This window comes from Bombus flavifrons, chromosome 5 (genome assembly GCF_040668555.2).
Source record: "Bombus flavifrons isolate JBK064 chromosome 5, iyBomFlav1_principal, whole genome shotgun sequence".
NCBI classification, from domain to species: Eukaryota; Metazoa; Arthropoda; class Insecta; order Hymenoptera; family Apidae; genus Bombus; species Bombus flavifrons.
The window spans coordinates 8,473,253-8,487,965 of record NC_138446.1 but is presented as its reverse complement, the minus strand read 5'-3'; the positions used below and the strand labels follow the sequence as shown (position 1 = coordinate 8,487,965).

At 33.8% G+C, this 14,713-nt stretch overlaps 1 protein-coding gene and 1 long non-coding RNA gene across 7 annotated transcripts in view; one reads left to right on the top strand and one right to left on the bottom strand.

The window, feature by feature from the left end:
- LOC138179749 (monocarboxylate transporter 10) overlaps window positions 1-14,713 on the bottom strand; it is a 327,517-nt gene that overhangs the window by 251,757 nt on the left and 61,047 nt on the right. Inside the window, exon 1 of one of the 5 annotated variants that reach the window (XM_069112850.1) lies at window positions 11,371-11,616. The exons of the other annotated variants lie outside the window; for them this stretch is intronic. The gene's annotated coding sequence lies outside the window, so the exon portion shown is untranslated. Of the gene's footprint in view, window positions 1-11,370; window positions 11,617-14,713 lie in introns of those variants that run through there. 5 annotated transcript variants of the gene reach the window in all.
- Window positions 11,750-14,713, top strand: part of LOC138179758 (uncharacterized) — a 48,772-nt gene continuing 45,808 nt past the window's right edge. The window contains exons 1-2 of one of the 2 annotated variants that reach the window (XR_011173114.1): window positions 11,750-12,012; window positions 12,130-12,464. This is a non-coding gene — a long non-coding RNA (uncharacterized LOC138179758). The remainder of the gene's footprint in view (window positions 12,013-12,129; window positions 12,465-14,713) is intronic. The other variant, XR_011173113.1, reaches the window with a different exon arrangement.

Below are 14,713 nucleotides of genomic sequence, written 5' to 3'. Positions count from 1 at the left end.
AAATCCCAGTATAATATCACGATCGAAAGTATGAATTTTTATGTGAAATTAAAGGATACAAAATTGTATATCCAATGTGCAAAAATATATAAAATACGAAAAAGAAGAAATATAAAAAGCTTGTTAATACGACACTATAATGTTTAATAGAGTTTAATAAAGTACCATGTTGTTGAATTAGTTTTATGTAGGAAAAAACATAATAAAGATACAAAGAAAAATACGTAGATGATTGAATTCATAATACTTCTCCTACAATTTTATGCCAACCTTTTGACTAAACTTGTAAAACAATATGATACTAAAGTAAGATGATAATGTGTATTTGGAAACAGATAATTTGGACATTTGGATTAACCGGTCAGATCCATTTTCAACTTATCACAGCGGATGCTGATATCGAGTTAACCAGAATGGAGTTATTTCAAAAGCGTTTTACTGCTAGGAAGACTGTTTTATCGTGTTTGCGCGCCTGTTGTTCGAAATTGTTGAATCTGAGGCTCTCGTAAAGAAGATAGCAGAAGGACAGAACTAGGATGTGATCGATGGATTGCAGCAGCAACATGGGAAAGAGACTTGTAAAAGGGATTTGGAATCTCTATGTTGCAGCTTTAAAATCTCTGGGAATTGGATCTTAATACAATTTAATCTCCAGCCTCAGCACGTTAGAATTTAATCCGAATTTTTAGTATTTTAAATCTCAAGAAATAGAGTTTCAGTCCCTGGAAATGTTGCGTTTTAACTTTCTAGATCATGCGTATTATATCTCAAAAAATTGAAAAAACTTCTAAATTGTAATCTTACATTTGATTCTTAAATAATGGTCTTAAATATTATCAAATAGTTGATAGTTTAAAATATAAACTTTGTATAACTTTTTCGTTTACGAATTATTCTCATTGTCTTAAGCTGTCATCTATGAAAAAGCCTCTCAAAAATCAAACGGATCAACTTCACTTTTTATTAATTTCATTACGCAAGCATACGATTAATATTCGATTGTCAAGAAATAAATAGCTTACTTAAGTCGGTTTGTTGTAAGACGATAACATAAATATGAAATCAATTTATGGGATTGATCAATGTTGTTTCCCACTTTTTCGCCACTTTGTTAAATTGCCAATTTTTAATATTTACCTATCAATACATCTAGCAGCTGCTAAACTTCTTTGGTTAAATTGTTACTCTATTTGAGTTTAATTTATATGAATGAATAATTAATTGAATTACAGTGTGACTCATTTGACTATTTCTTTGCATCATTTTATAAATTCTCGAATTATCTTCCACCAAAAAAGAAACTAGTTATCAGACTGCAAATTTATAATAGCCTAAATGATTCCCATTCCTTCAATTCCGACCAGAAAATTAAGTATTTTTCTCATCAACCGTTCCAGGCGCTCCTCGAAATAACGAATTAAAGAAATCATTTAATTCCTGACAGAGTTCCATCTTACTTCCTTTTCCCCTAACAAGAGCAACGAGGAAACGAAGGTTAATAATTTCATATAAAACAGCATCGTGAAACCATTGGTATATAATCGAGAACGATCTGCGCTATGAGAATCGTCGATTCGTAAAACAGAAAAAAAGAAAATAGCAATTAGCTCTTTTTATAGGAATTAATCGATTAATTCATTTAAATTTTCGATTTTCTATAGTAATAGAGGAAATGATATAGAAGTATTGATTATTCTAGTACATTTAAATTATAAAAATAGATTGATTTATGACAAGATCATATTATCGTTTACCAGAAGAACAATATCTAGATATTCTCCAAAATTAATTTTACAAGTAAGCTGTTTTCAAAAATGAAGGTTCTATTATTCCATGAAATTATTTTGTAATAATATTATTTTATAAAAATGTGTTACGATTCAAAAACTGTTTCCCTTTTTTTAATAGTAAACGTTACACACTGCAACATTTTACAAAATTTTAATAAAGACGATAAAGATCTAAATAATATTAGCAAGATTAAAAAATGAAAGAAAAATTTTCTCACTGCTACATACACGGATAATTGTATCTTCCTTACACCATATACTGTAAATATACTAAATATCTTCCATCTAAAATCCACTTCTACCTCGTAAAAGTTTACACAGATTATCGGCAAAAAATTTGCAATTGATCGTCCATAGTTGAAAAATGTAGTTCGTCGTTAAATATCCAGCAAAAACTAAACAATACAACATTCAAGATTAAAGTAACAAATATCAAACAAAGCTACTTTAAACGTATTCAAATAACAACGCGAACTGTCTTCACAAATCCATAGCGAGTTTTAATGAAACTTAGAATTGAGGTGTAATAGTAGTCGTCGCGATAGTGTTGCTGCTGTTGCTGATGATGTAGAGACGTCGCTATAAGCTACTGCTGCTTTCTTCTCATTTATGTGCCATGGAAGAAAAATCGGACTATGGGCGCCGGGATTCGAACCCGGGTTGCGAAACTATCGTAACCTAAGGCGCAACCACTGCTTTTTTTTTAATGATGTTTATTTAACCAAGGATACAATTTTAGTTACATTTTGGTATTCATAATAAACTGTGAATTTTGGTAATGATGTGCTAGGCAAAAGTACCGATACGCGACGGTACGAAGTAGCCATACTATATTATGTGTCGGTGTTTTACATTTTTTGTGATTTTAAATCTATTCTTTGGATTTAAGCCGCTGGGGAGCGGAGCTTTTATGTAATTTTGTTTTTGGTTGATTTTTTTGTCCTGAAACTTGGTTGCAAAACAGGACAGGCGCAACCACTGCGCTACCGTCGTCCGGTAGAAGTTAGTGTCGAGTGGCGGTATTTGTTGTCGAGTGCCGCCATAGAAATATACAAAAGTTAACTATAAAAGCGAACTATATCCAACCTGTAACTTACAATTTAATCAATGCGAATAAAATTAAAAGTCAATACAAAATCGACGAAATAATGTTCAAGATTCGAGCAACAAATATTAAATAAAACCGCTCGAATGATTCTAAACAACACCGTGAATCAATTTTTCTATTCCACGGTGAACTTCTCTAGCATCCGCTGTTTCTACAGAGTCGAAGCATGGCGCGTTTTTAACGCGTCTATCGATCATCGGTGGCCAATTAACCCAGTAGGCCGGGCCACCGGTTAATTGGAACAGCACGCATTGAAATGCGCATTCAGCTGCGACACGCACGCGTCGTCCTTCCGGATATCGCTAATTAGCTGGTAAACTGGGCCCCCGACCAATCGCGATATCTTGAACGTCAAACGCCACGGATTACCGAAATTCGTCACGATAGAAACAGAGGAGATCGCATTATTCCCTAGGGCGCGTGCTCATTATCGTTCGACAACGACGACCACACAATGCGATTCGAACGATCCAAATAGAACAATGTTGGTTTAGCTACACAATTTCTGTTTCCACGATTAGTCCACGTAGATTGTAAGCTCTTCAATCCGCATTTATCGAGAAAAATGGAGATGAAGCTTACACGAACTATTTGTCATTACTACCTAATGACAAAATCCGCAATCAGTTGCCAACGTAATATCATTCGTTATTATCATCGTAATTATCATTAGGATAGGAGGTTGTTTCTTATTATAGAAAATATTGTATATTACGTTTATAATTATATACTATTTATTGAGATATGTATAATTTTGTGTGCTAGACTAGATTAGCCGCGTAGTAGTGACACACGTATGTGAGTATGAGTGTGTGGAAATATGTGTGTACACGGCGTCTCGAAAAACGGATGAATGTAGCTGTTCCGTTGGCAGTGTGGTATGGAAGATGGAGAGACAAAGAGAATGCTGAGACGCGTGCAAATGTATATCGACGAAGATCCTGGAAATCATTTGTTAAATAAATCTATAATTATTTTAATATGAATTCTAAGTGTAACCTTAGTGTTCCTTTACTTTTATTTCGGCAATTAAGATCCACAATTCTCAACACTATTATTATACATATAACTATTATATTATTGTATATTGTATATAATATTGTATATTATTATAGAAAATCGAAAATTTAAACGAGTTAACCGATTAATTCCTATAAAAAGAGTTAATTGCTATTTTCTTTTTTTTTTTTTTTTGTTTTGTTTTACAAGCCGACGATTCTCATAGCGCAGATCGTGGAAATGCCTATATTTATTATTTCATATAACTGCAATAAGAGTAAGAAGAGTAAGAGTAAGAAACGAAGCTGTTTAGGAATATCTATGTTTGTTTAATAGATAAATTGATTGATTGAAACGAATAAGATACGCGATTAGATTATATAGAAGCAAGCAGAGGATGAAAGAAAATTGAAGAAGGGAAAATTTTACTGAAAAGCATCCTTGTATTAAATTAAAAAGAAAATCCGAAGCATCTCTCGCCAATAAATAAATAAAAGAAACCAACAAACCAAATTCTGCTTTAAGAATAAAAATAATAGAAATGTCGAGTGAAACTAAACGACGTTCCTAAACATTAAGAGGACTCGAAGACTGACGATTCAATCGTAGGACGGCAGAGGCGTCGAAATTCTAACGAACGAGCGTGGAATAGCGACCTGGTCGTCGAAACGACGTCACGTCGCACGTGCCTTTGACAGATATCGTTTTCTCGGTCGTCCGGCGTTCCAACGATTCCCCGGTGATCGGTGCACCGGTAAAAACGGCCGAGGAACGAGACACCCGGTGCTCGATGAGTTGCCGCACGCGCGCCACCCGAACTCCGATCGAAACAACCAATTTCCGGAGACGTCGTCGGTCGCGACGTCGACCTAATGGCTCGTCCGACTCCTCGTTACGATGGAATCTAGTCGGACGCGACTAGAATCGAACGGAAACTGCGAACAAGAGAACTGTTGCACGAAACGATCCTCGGCTTTTGCCCTTGCAGGATGCATTTCCAAGCACTGAAATTTATCACACGAGCTTCACTTTGAACGGTGGGTAATCTTCGTGGCCATGGAATTGATTATGAAGCGAGTTTATTATGAAGTGAGAAATTTATGATATAAATAATTAAAGGATGAGAGAAAGCAATGGTAATAGTAATATGATATAATGATATTAAAGGTCCAGCATTATGAAAATATAGAATTCACATTTTCTTTGAAAACTGTTGAAAAGAGTATATATCATACATAAGCAGAATTTGTAATTTTTACATCTCACTATTTCATTATTTACAAGAAAAAATATCTTCAACAAATACTCAATCATAACTTCATACTACACTCTTATACCTAAAAGACAACATTCGTCTGCTGAATTAAACAAACATCTTAACTTCCACAGAAACGAAAACACATTCTTCAGATAGCTATAATTTAATAACTTCCCAATAAACTTTACCAACCTCGACACCTACAATCCAATCTTCATATTCTTAATTACGCGCTGACTTTCACAAATTATCATTACTAAAATATACCATTTACATTTTACGATTTAGCAACTTCCCAAAGAGCATCGCCAAAAATCCATTTACCATCTTATCTAACAATACCTAAATTCTAATATTTTATGATATGTACTTGCACATGCAATACAATTCCATACGATATAGGTACTCAACAATTTAAGAACCCTCCAAAGAAAATTTCACAACAAAACGATGTTAAAATCTGAGCACATCTGGACTTCAACGTTCATCTGCTTAATCATACGCTCAATTCTTTCCAACTTTCATGTATTCTCACCAGCATCAACCAGAAACACGGGAATTTCTCATTGTGTGTAGAGAAGCTGAGGCATCAAACACGCGTTGGCGTCTCGGGAGAAGCAGAATATTTGTCGTCCGTCACAGTATGCACTATGTCTGGCGCATAACAACACAGGGCTAACAGCTTCCTGTAGGTTCTCTTGAGCCGGTGCAATCAAGGGAACGAGGGGAATTAACAGGGGGAACAGGGCTCGTTCACAACCCCGCGATCTGCATCTTGTTTGCGGATGGGCGATCGAACGTTTCGTAAACACAGGGAAATTCGCGAATGCAATCCTTCGGCTGTAATCCGCTCGAGAACGTTATCCAATGTTTCCACCTGCACGCGATCAATCGATCACCTTGTTTTTTATCCACGTGTTTAATTTAATAGCCTTATACGATCAAATGATCTTTTGATTCTGATAGAAGATTTTCAAACGTGCTTCTCGGATGTTCCTAACTGTTAGAATCATCGACGTTGGTTGTATAAAATTTGTATCGAAGAAATTGAAACGAGAAATATATCTACGACTAGACTAATCGATAGACTCGGGATTTTCATGCAAAATTTTCTAGGCGATAAGTGGAAAATTTCATCGAATGTACACAATATGAAGAAGTATATAAAATATCCAAAGTACAGCGCCTCCTATAATACTCGATAGATGAGACAATTATTTGTTTCTTTTTTTTTAAATTGCATTTTCAAAAGTATGAATTTGCACAACAAATCTGCAGCGTAGTAGTCAATCTAATCAAGCTTTGTATCCTAAATTTCAACTTTCAATAATTAAACTTCTCGAGGGATACACCGATAAATTTTTAAGCTTTTTTACATTTTTCAATTGTTTTACTGAGCAATTTATCAATCCCTTGAAGGATTGATCGAAAAAACTGTAGGGCGAATAAAAAACGAAGAGGAAAGTAATTTATCGCAGGATTAGTGTTCAATATTTCAAAAAACGAATGATTTACTTCAACACGTTCTTCTTTTCAACTTATAAAATTGATCGTTGTAACTATCTTACGAACAGCTCGATCATGAAACGTGATCATTCACTGTGAAACCCAACTTCCATTAGGTAATTCTAATGCGGGTTCCTCTAATTCCCTTCCACTTAAATAAAAAGCCTCACCTAGTTTTAATAATGTTACGTCCAAAAGAAAATCTCCAGGAGACTTCTGAAGTAGCTCGGATAGGCACAGGGAAATTTCTAATTTTCTCCACTCTGGGAATTTCAGTCGCGAATGAGACGAAAAGAAGCAGAAGAAGAAGAGAAATTCCTGTGACGGTGTGTCATAGGCGAATGTGTGAGACAGCGTTTCACTAAATCGAAAAGAGTTAATTGAGCCGATTATAGTAGCCTATAATTTTCCTGTGTAAATATGCGATGATCGTGGAGCCGACGTTAATCGATACATAGAATCGGCCTCGAAACGTTTGTAGTACGGCAATCAACTCATTTCGTCGGCTTTCGCTACTTAGCCGTGCTTCCGATTGATCGTGTATTTGATCAGCTGCAGATCAACGGGAAATAGAGATTAGCGTCCAAGCACATTTACGTGTTTTCACTTGACTGCCAAAATCATGATTCTGATACTTGTCATCGAAAATTCCCACTATTTAAATGCAATTGCTGTCCACACGAAACGAGAGACACGTGTTTCTTCATACGTTTATGACAACTTTTAATTAAATAAAATTTCAATTCCCCTTCGGATGTATCTATTTCGTTTTCTGAAATTCAATTATAAGAATGAGCTTATCAATTTGAGTTGAAAATTAGATACCACATTAATTTCTCTAGGGATACTGGCACATGTGTGTTCACCAGAAATATGATGATTACAATATGCTGTTCATGTAAATTTGTATTTTCATAAATACAAGTGAAGAAATAGGATTTAAATTGAGGAGATCTTTTACACGTTAAATATGCTGATTTAAAATGCTCTATCTATTATTTTGAAACTGAAGACAAGTGAAACATTATCATTTATGCTAAAGTATTAAGTATCTGAGTCTTCGAGAATTTGGGATTAACATAAAGTTGATTTAAATCAGATTAATTTGAAGCTACAGTTTCATCTGAATTGAAATGATAAATTTTGTTCTGTTTGATTTGTTTCAATGAAATATATTCTAACTTGCAATCACCTCGTCCTATTTCTTCTGAACGTTTTGTCACGTTAGAAATATATCTCTGCCTAAAGGGACCAAATGGAAACTCAGACTTACCAGTGCTAAATAACGTCGTATAGGTACTATGCATATCTACAGTTATACATGATCACTCGAAACTAAACTTTGATCGTTTCAAAGACATAAATTTATCTGTTCACAGCCAAGCCCTCTGCAAGTTCAATCGCCATTCCGACACAGTTAACAACAAACTTCTGATAACGTGCCCCTAAATGCTTTATTGAATTAAATTACTAATATTAACAGTAGTTCATATTAAACTTTACGGAAGACTCATTTATTCAGTCATTCATAAGTACATATTTGGACAGTTCCAAATTATTGTAAATGTGTAAAATAAACTTCAAACGAATGTCCTCGATCCAATTACAACAGATTCAAAACATATTGACCATTGTAAAACAAAATGACAATCGTTAAAATTGAAACGTTTAATTGTTCTTTGTAGATAGTTTCTCGATCCATTTTTCACATTTGTATTTTTCAATCGAAATTTTTCACACTGATAACAAATTGTCTCTCCCTTTCATATAGCTTTTCTAGAACGTATACATGTTAATGTTATAAGCATATATATGGTTAGCTTCAAACTTTGAATTGGCCTTTAACAAATGCTATTTAACATCACTTCCAGTCGCTAAATTCTGAATAATTTTTTACACAGTTTGTAAAATCGATCGTTTCATATGTAACAACTTAACGTAATAAACATCTGACAATGAAACATTTTGATCGAATTGCACCACGTGTTTAAAAATGCTTACGGACGCTAGTGTAGAATTTCCAACCAGTGAAAACTTATTTAATACGAAGTTATTCAACTGAGAATCTTCCGTCGTCAAGCGACGCATTTTTTCCAAGACAGATGAAGTTTTAACGGGATTACTTTTCAATAGAGCCGAGTATCACTTTGAGTCGGCTTATCTTAATTTCAAACCAAGTTCGAGAGGGCTCAGAGAGCATTTTCACGAACCGAGCAACGGGCTCTTTCAGCTACTGATGCCATTGCATTCTGTCTCCGGTTTGGTTCCACGCTTTTATTTTTTCTTTCTTTTTTTTTCTTCTCAATTCCCTTTCTCTCGTTTTCTCTTCCCGTCTTCGTTTTTTTGCAAGGCTTTCGCGCGAGTGCAAGCTTTTAAAGACCTTTAGCAGCGGCGGTTTCAGAGGCGCTGTTCCGGTTCACCTAAATCTTTGCTCTATCGACTGGAAAGATCTGCTCGTCGTCGTCGTCGTCGGCGGCGCGTTGCGATCACGAGAACCGAAGAATTTTTTTTACGGATCAACGACTCGCCACGCGTTCGCCTAATTCAACTGGAAATGCGTTCTGACAGCTATTGACCGACTAACATTGACACTTTCCCTTGACTTCGTCTTTTAAGGGTTATTCTGCTTTAAAATGTTACTTTTCAGATACCTTTGAGATTTTCTTTCAAAGGAATCATAGGACATGTTCAGTCGGTTTTCCTGCGTACATATCTGTCAATGATTGGAAAATATTGACCATTCTTTTCAAGTGAAAATAATGAAAAGCATGTGAGTTGTATTACGTAGTCTTCTTAAAAAATTGTTCTAATGACTGAGGCAGTTTTTATTATTCTGTTTATTTTAAAGGGAAACTGAAAATACGTCTTGATTAGTATGGTGTATCTATGAACCAGAATTTTCAAAAAATACTATTTCTTATCATTTGCATACTAAAGAGCTAGATATGAAAAAAGATTGAAGGAATCAATACTCAAACTTTGAAATTCTTTAACTTTTTAAAATAATTCTTAAAATATTTCTTACATTTAAAATATAATATTTATTTATAAATATTTAAAATATTTCTTAAAATAAGAATATAGGCATTTCGGACTCAATTGATGACCCAGTTAACAGACTAACGTGGCCTCAGAAAAAAAGCAAAAGTCGTAGTTAACATCGTCCCGTGTTACTAAAGTTAAAGTGTATTGACCCGAAGACAGAGGATCTGAATTTCTTAAAAGACCTTTCAAAGCTTCGAAATTAAAGTGTTGAAGGGTGTACTTGAAATTGGAAATCGAGATCCTTTACTTGCATACTATCTTTCTGAAAAGTCTCAGATTTTACTGATGGTACAGGCTGGACGTCTAAGCTAGCGAGCTTTGAAGAGTGCTCAACGTTTGGGGTTCGTTGGTACTTCTAGTTTATGAGGCAGTACTCCGTGTTACATCGTAAAAAGACGGCCGAAATATTCGTATTGAGCTAGTAAAAAAATTCGAGTCAGTAAACCCAGGAGAAATACACGGGAAGTGGAGGATATTCAATGTGCCAGACCTGGATATGCTTGTCTTTCGAGTGTTCCACTTTATGACTATCACTATACAAGAGTTACGAACGCATTGATAGAGCTAGGCACTTGTAATTTTGAAATATGTATCGATGTGAGATAAACCTGGATCACGGCAAATATGTGTATATACATTGATAATTTCCATAACTTTAAATCAGCAATGTACACCTATGTACAGACATACACAGAATTTAGTTGATCTTCTCACAACCAAATATTTTTGAAACGTGAAAATAACTTTTTTTTCAATTATTACTAATAGTTACTATATATTTAGTAAATATTAGACAATAAGTGATATCGTCCAATATTCAGTATATTAATTAATATTATTATTGATAATAGAAATATCATAATAAAACCATTATTGATAACAGATATTAGGATGATTGATTTGGTTAATAATAGACAATTTCTCTGATCTTTTAAAATAATACATATTGTTTGAACTATAAAATATTATAAGGGATATTATACTTTAGACATTTTATATATTTTCTTTATAGCTTTTATACCTTCATTTTATACCTTCAAATTTTTCATTAGTCCATAAAAATCCGCAGTTTATTTATTATACTATTCGAGTTAAATTGATTTAGAATTGTATGATTGAAGGCAATGAGACAAGAACCTAGTAAAACATAAGCCTAATCCCAACCTAGTATTGTATTAATAGATTAGTGATACCTATGAGTTATAAGTTCTAACAATCGTATTAAAATTGTAGAAGCAAATATATATGTAAAATATATTGATTATTTATTAAAATACATTCATGAATATTCACATTTCAAACGTTTCAAATTTAATTTTATATGCATTTTAAATTTAAAATGTATCTAAGGAGTGCCCTGTGAAATTTCGTTATCCGACATTCAATTATTCGGTAAAGCATAATTGTATTATATAAAATGAATTTTCACGCTGAAAAACAAATATTTCTCTATAAATGGAATATTCGTGGACAATTAGAAAGTGACAAATAAATCATAACGAAATATGTACAATTATATCAAATTACAGTGGATTTCGAAACAAAAGCTTTAAAAACAAAGAGAAATGGTAAACAAACGCTAATGTCAGCTTAACTTTAAGTATTTTTTATATCCATAAAAGCTATACATTTGAAAAATTAAAACAAAAAAATTAAGAATTTACCTGTTCGATTTGAGTAGCAAAAACGACAGCATCCAGTCTGTATACAGCAATCATTACAGGGATTGACTTAATTTAATAATGCACTTCACAATTAGCACTATAACCTATCACACATTTGTTTCGCTGTCAATATCTATACATCACATATTAATTTTTATTATAACACTATCAACAACACCTAAGAAGTTGCAAAACTGTCTGGAAAAACTGAAAGGCGCTACGAACGACGTAATTCCGCGAGACGAACTGAATTTGTAACATTTGGTTAGTTTAAAACTTCCTGTCTATATATTACAAATCGCGATTTAAATATAATAATCATCTTCAATCACTTTAAAAATATTTATATTAATTATCAATATAATTTTTAAATTGCTTGATTAAAATTCAATAAATAGTTTTATTGAATATAATTAGATTGCTGTTTACCGTAGTATTACAGTGTTTCGTAATTCCGTTTCATAATGGCGTCAGTTACCGGAACTTTCTAATCGTCGTAATAGTCGTAATAGTATCAGTTTTGCACTTTTGATCGCGTAATACTTTAACGTGTTTCACAGTAAAATATAGTTCCATAAAATAAAAGCACAATCGAGCACAAGTTGACAAGGATAATAAGCAAACCAGAAACTTAACATACAGGTATGTAAAAGCAATTTTTTATGTGGTTAATTTGCCCGACGTGTCGTGTCGTAATTAATAATTTCCCAGCATGCCATTTGCCACACTATGTCATGATTTTCTCGCATTAATTCACAGTTCAGCTCGTTTCATCTAGAATTTCATTAATTATTTGAAATCCTGTTTGAAGAAGATATCAAATCATTTTTCGATACCGGAAATATAACCAAAAGAGGTCGACTTGGAAATACAGGACGTGGCTTCAGTTCATGATAATGTGTATGCAGTATGTGCCGGGTACTCCGTCCATCTACGTCCTAACCGGGCTTCAACATTTGGTGCGATGGAATTGTGATAATAATTATCCGAACATCGTCGAACCAGTGCAGCGTGGAAATTAATCTTTTGAAGTAATAACGTTCATCTACCATTCTATCGCTACTAATGATAATTATTCAACTTCAACTGTGCAGGTAAGTCACTAAAAGAATATGGTTTTCATAATGCTATTCGTTCGTAGTTGTCGTAGTCATTTAATACAGCTGATGACGACAATTAAAGTATAAAAATTATATTAAGTTGGCCAAAAAATAATATCGATATGAAACTATATCAAACTGATGTAAACGATTCTCAACACTAAAGATTAGATACTGCTAACATTTCAACATTTTCTCGTGTGGTATAAATTGGAAATTTGATCGTTATTAATCTTAATAGATCCGCCAGAATGTTTAATGTTTACCATCGGTAAAATTAAAATCATAGAACGTTTTGAACCACCTTTGGATACACATACACATCACAAATCTTTTTTGCTGTTTGTATTTTTACCTTCATGTTATCGGTTTGTATCTTTTCGACAGTAAAAAGTTATAACTGTACGAAAGTACGTCTTCTCATTGTTCATGTTCAAATCAAAATAACTAAAAAAATTTAACGAAATACATTGAACACCTTTTTAAATTGCGCGTTAAAATCTCAGATTGTAAACTATACATGCGTTTTGTAGGTTACGAACAATCTCTTGCTTTAAGAACAGAAACGATCTCTTACGTAAAAATGTTTGCATTACGTATTTGTCAACTTAATTCAATATACAGTAGTCAGTGCTGGATTAAAGCTATTGAAGCATGGGACTATCGACAAGCGGAGGCTCCCTTCATAAAATAAGGAAGGAAGTGAAATGAATCTACGTAAATAAAAAATGGAATTTATTTTCTGATCAATTATATCTAAATGTCTTGTTATATTTTTTACAACACAGCTATTTTGTTTTTAATCTTTCTTAAGATAATTCAGTCGGTATACTCGTAAAATAGAATGTACTTTTCATGGAGGATTTATAGTCTATAGACTGTAGCTCCCACCTCTACATACACTATACATATAGGGTAATGAATTTAAGATAAATGATGTATGAAGATATCTGTAACGTAGGGGAAAGAATCAGTTTTCATCTCGCGTGCAATTTATTGAATTTTATAGATCGATTTGTGAATTGTGTATTGACTTATCGTATCTGTTAATCTGCGATTCATATCTTAGAAGAGATTAATTATGCAATGCAGGACTTTTCCCAATATCATCTATTGCACTCCAGTCTCTTTTCACAAAATGAAAATCGGCAGTTATCAGTAAAGAAAATTAACTTTTAGATTTGAAAAGACTCATCGATATCCCTACGGGTGTTAATCAGACCAGTAACCTGTCGCAATTGAGGTTATCTTCCTGAGAATCTCGCTTTTCTCGCTCTTCTTTAATATTCACGGATGAAAAACGACAACCATTCTACTGAGATTTCTTTCGAACCATTTCAACCTCTTTGGGTCACTCACTTGCAAGACGATTAATGTTTCCCCTGTGCTTGTGAGGTTAACCACAGTAGGTAATATCGCGCCCTCTTTCACATGCATTAGCATCTATTGCGATTTATGGTGATGATGTTTTTGCGATTCTCTTTAACCTAACCTCGCGATATTTTTCTCCTTCCTATAATTTCATTGCAATATTTTATAACATTATTAACGTCGTAGCTTGGTCTTTTTAACGAGTGGTTTGGGTATTTACACATATATCATTCAACTGGCGACTGTGATTTGTGGAGAATATCGACTTCAATCAGAATTGCGTAACACCCTGATATTATCCCAGCGTTGCCTGTTGAATAAAGCAAGATGCATAAAGCATCAGCCGGGTAATGTGTATGCCACTGCTGCATCCGTGATTTATACCTACATACGTACACAAGCACTCACATTTCCGGAGGTATAGCCGGGAGAAATGGCATCTGTTACCATTTACCCGTTGTGCTGACTTTTGCTTCTGAAACTGTCGCCGAAACGACGCGCGTATTTTTTTTATTTTCTTTGGCCCTCTCTCGGAATAAGTCACCCTTTGTCGTAATTAGTTACTCTGCGAAATGCGAGTCGGAAACACGATGTCGATACCGAATATCATTCACGTGATCACGAATAAACTACGATAAAACGTGATCGTATTTTTCTAACCTGTTTTTTTTAGTTCGTTACGAGTTACGTTCCTGAGATACGTTCGAAATAAATTGTGACTTGTGATTCGTAGAATATACACGTTCGTCGTATTTCAAATAGAAATATTACCATAATATTTTTTGATGAATCTGAAATCATATTAATCCTATTTTTCCATTATTTTTTATTCGTTTTTATTTCTTGTACAAGCAAATGATAGAAGAAACGAT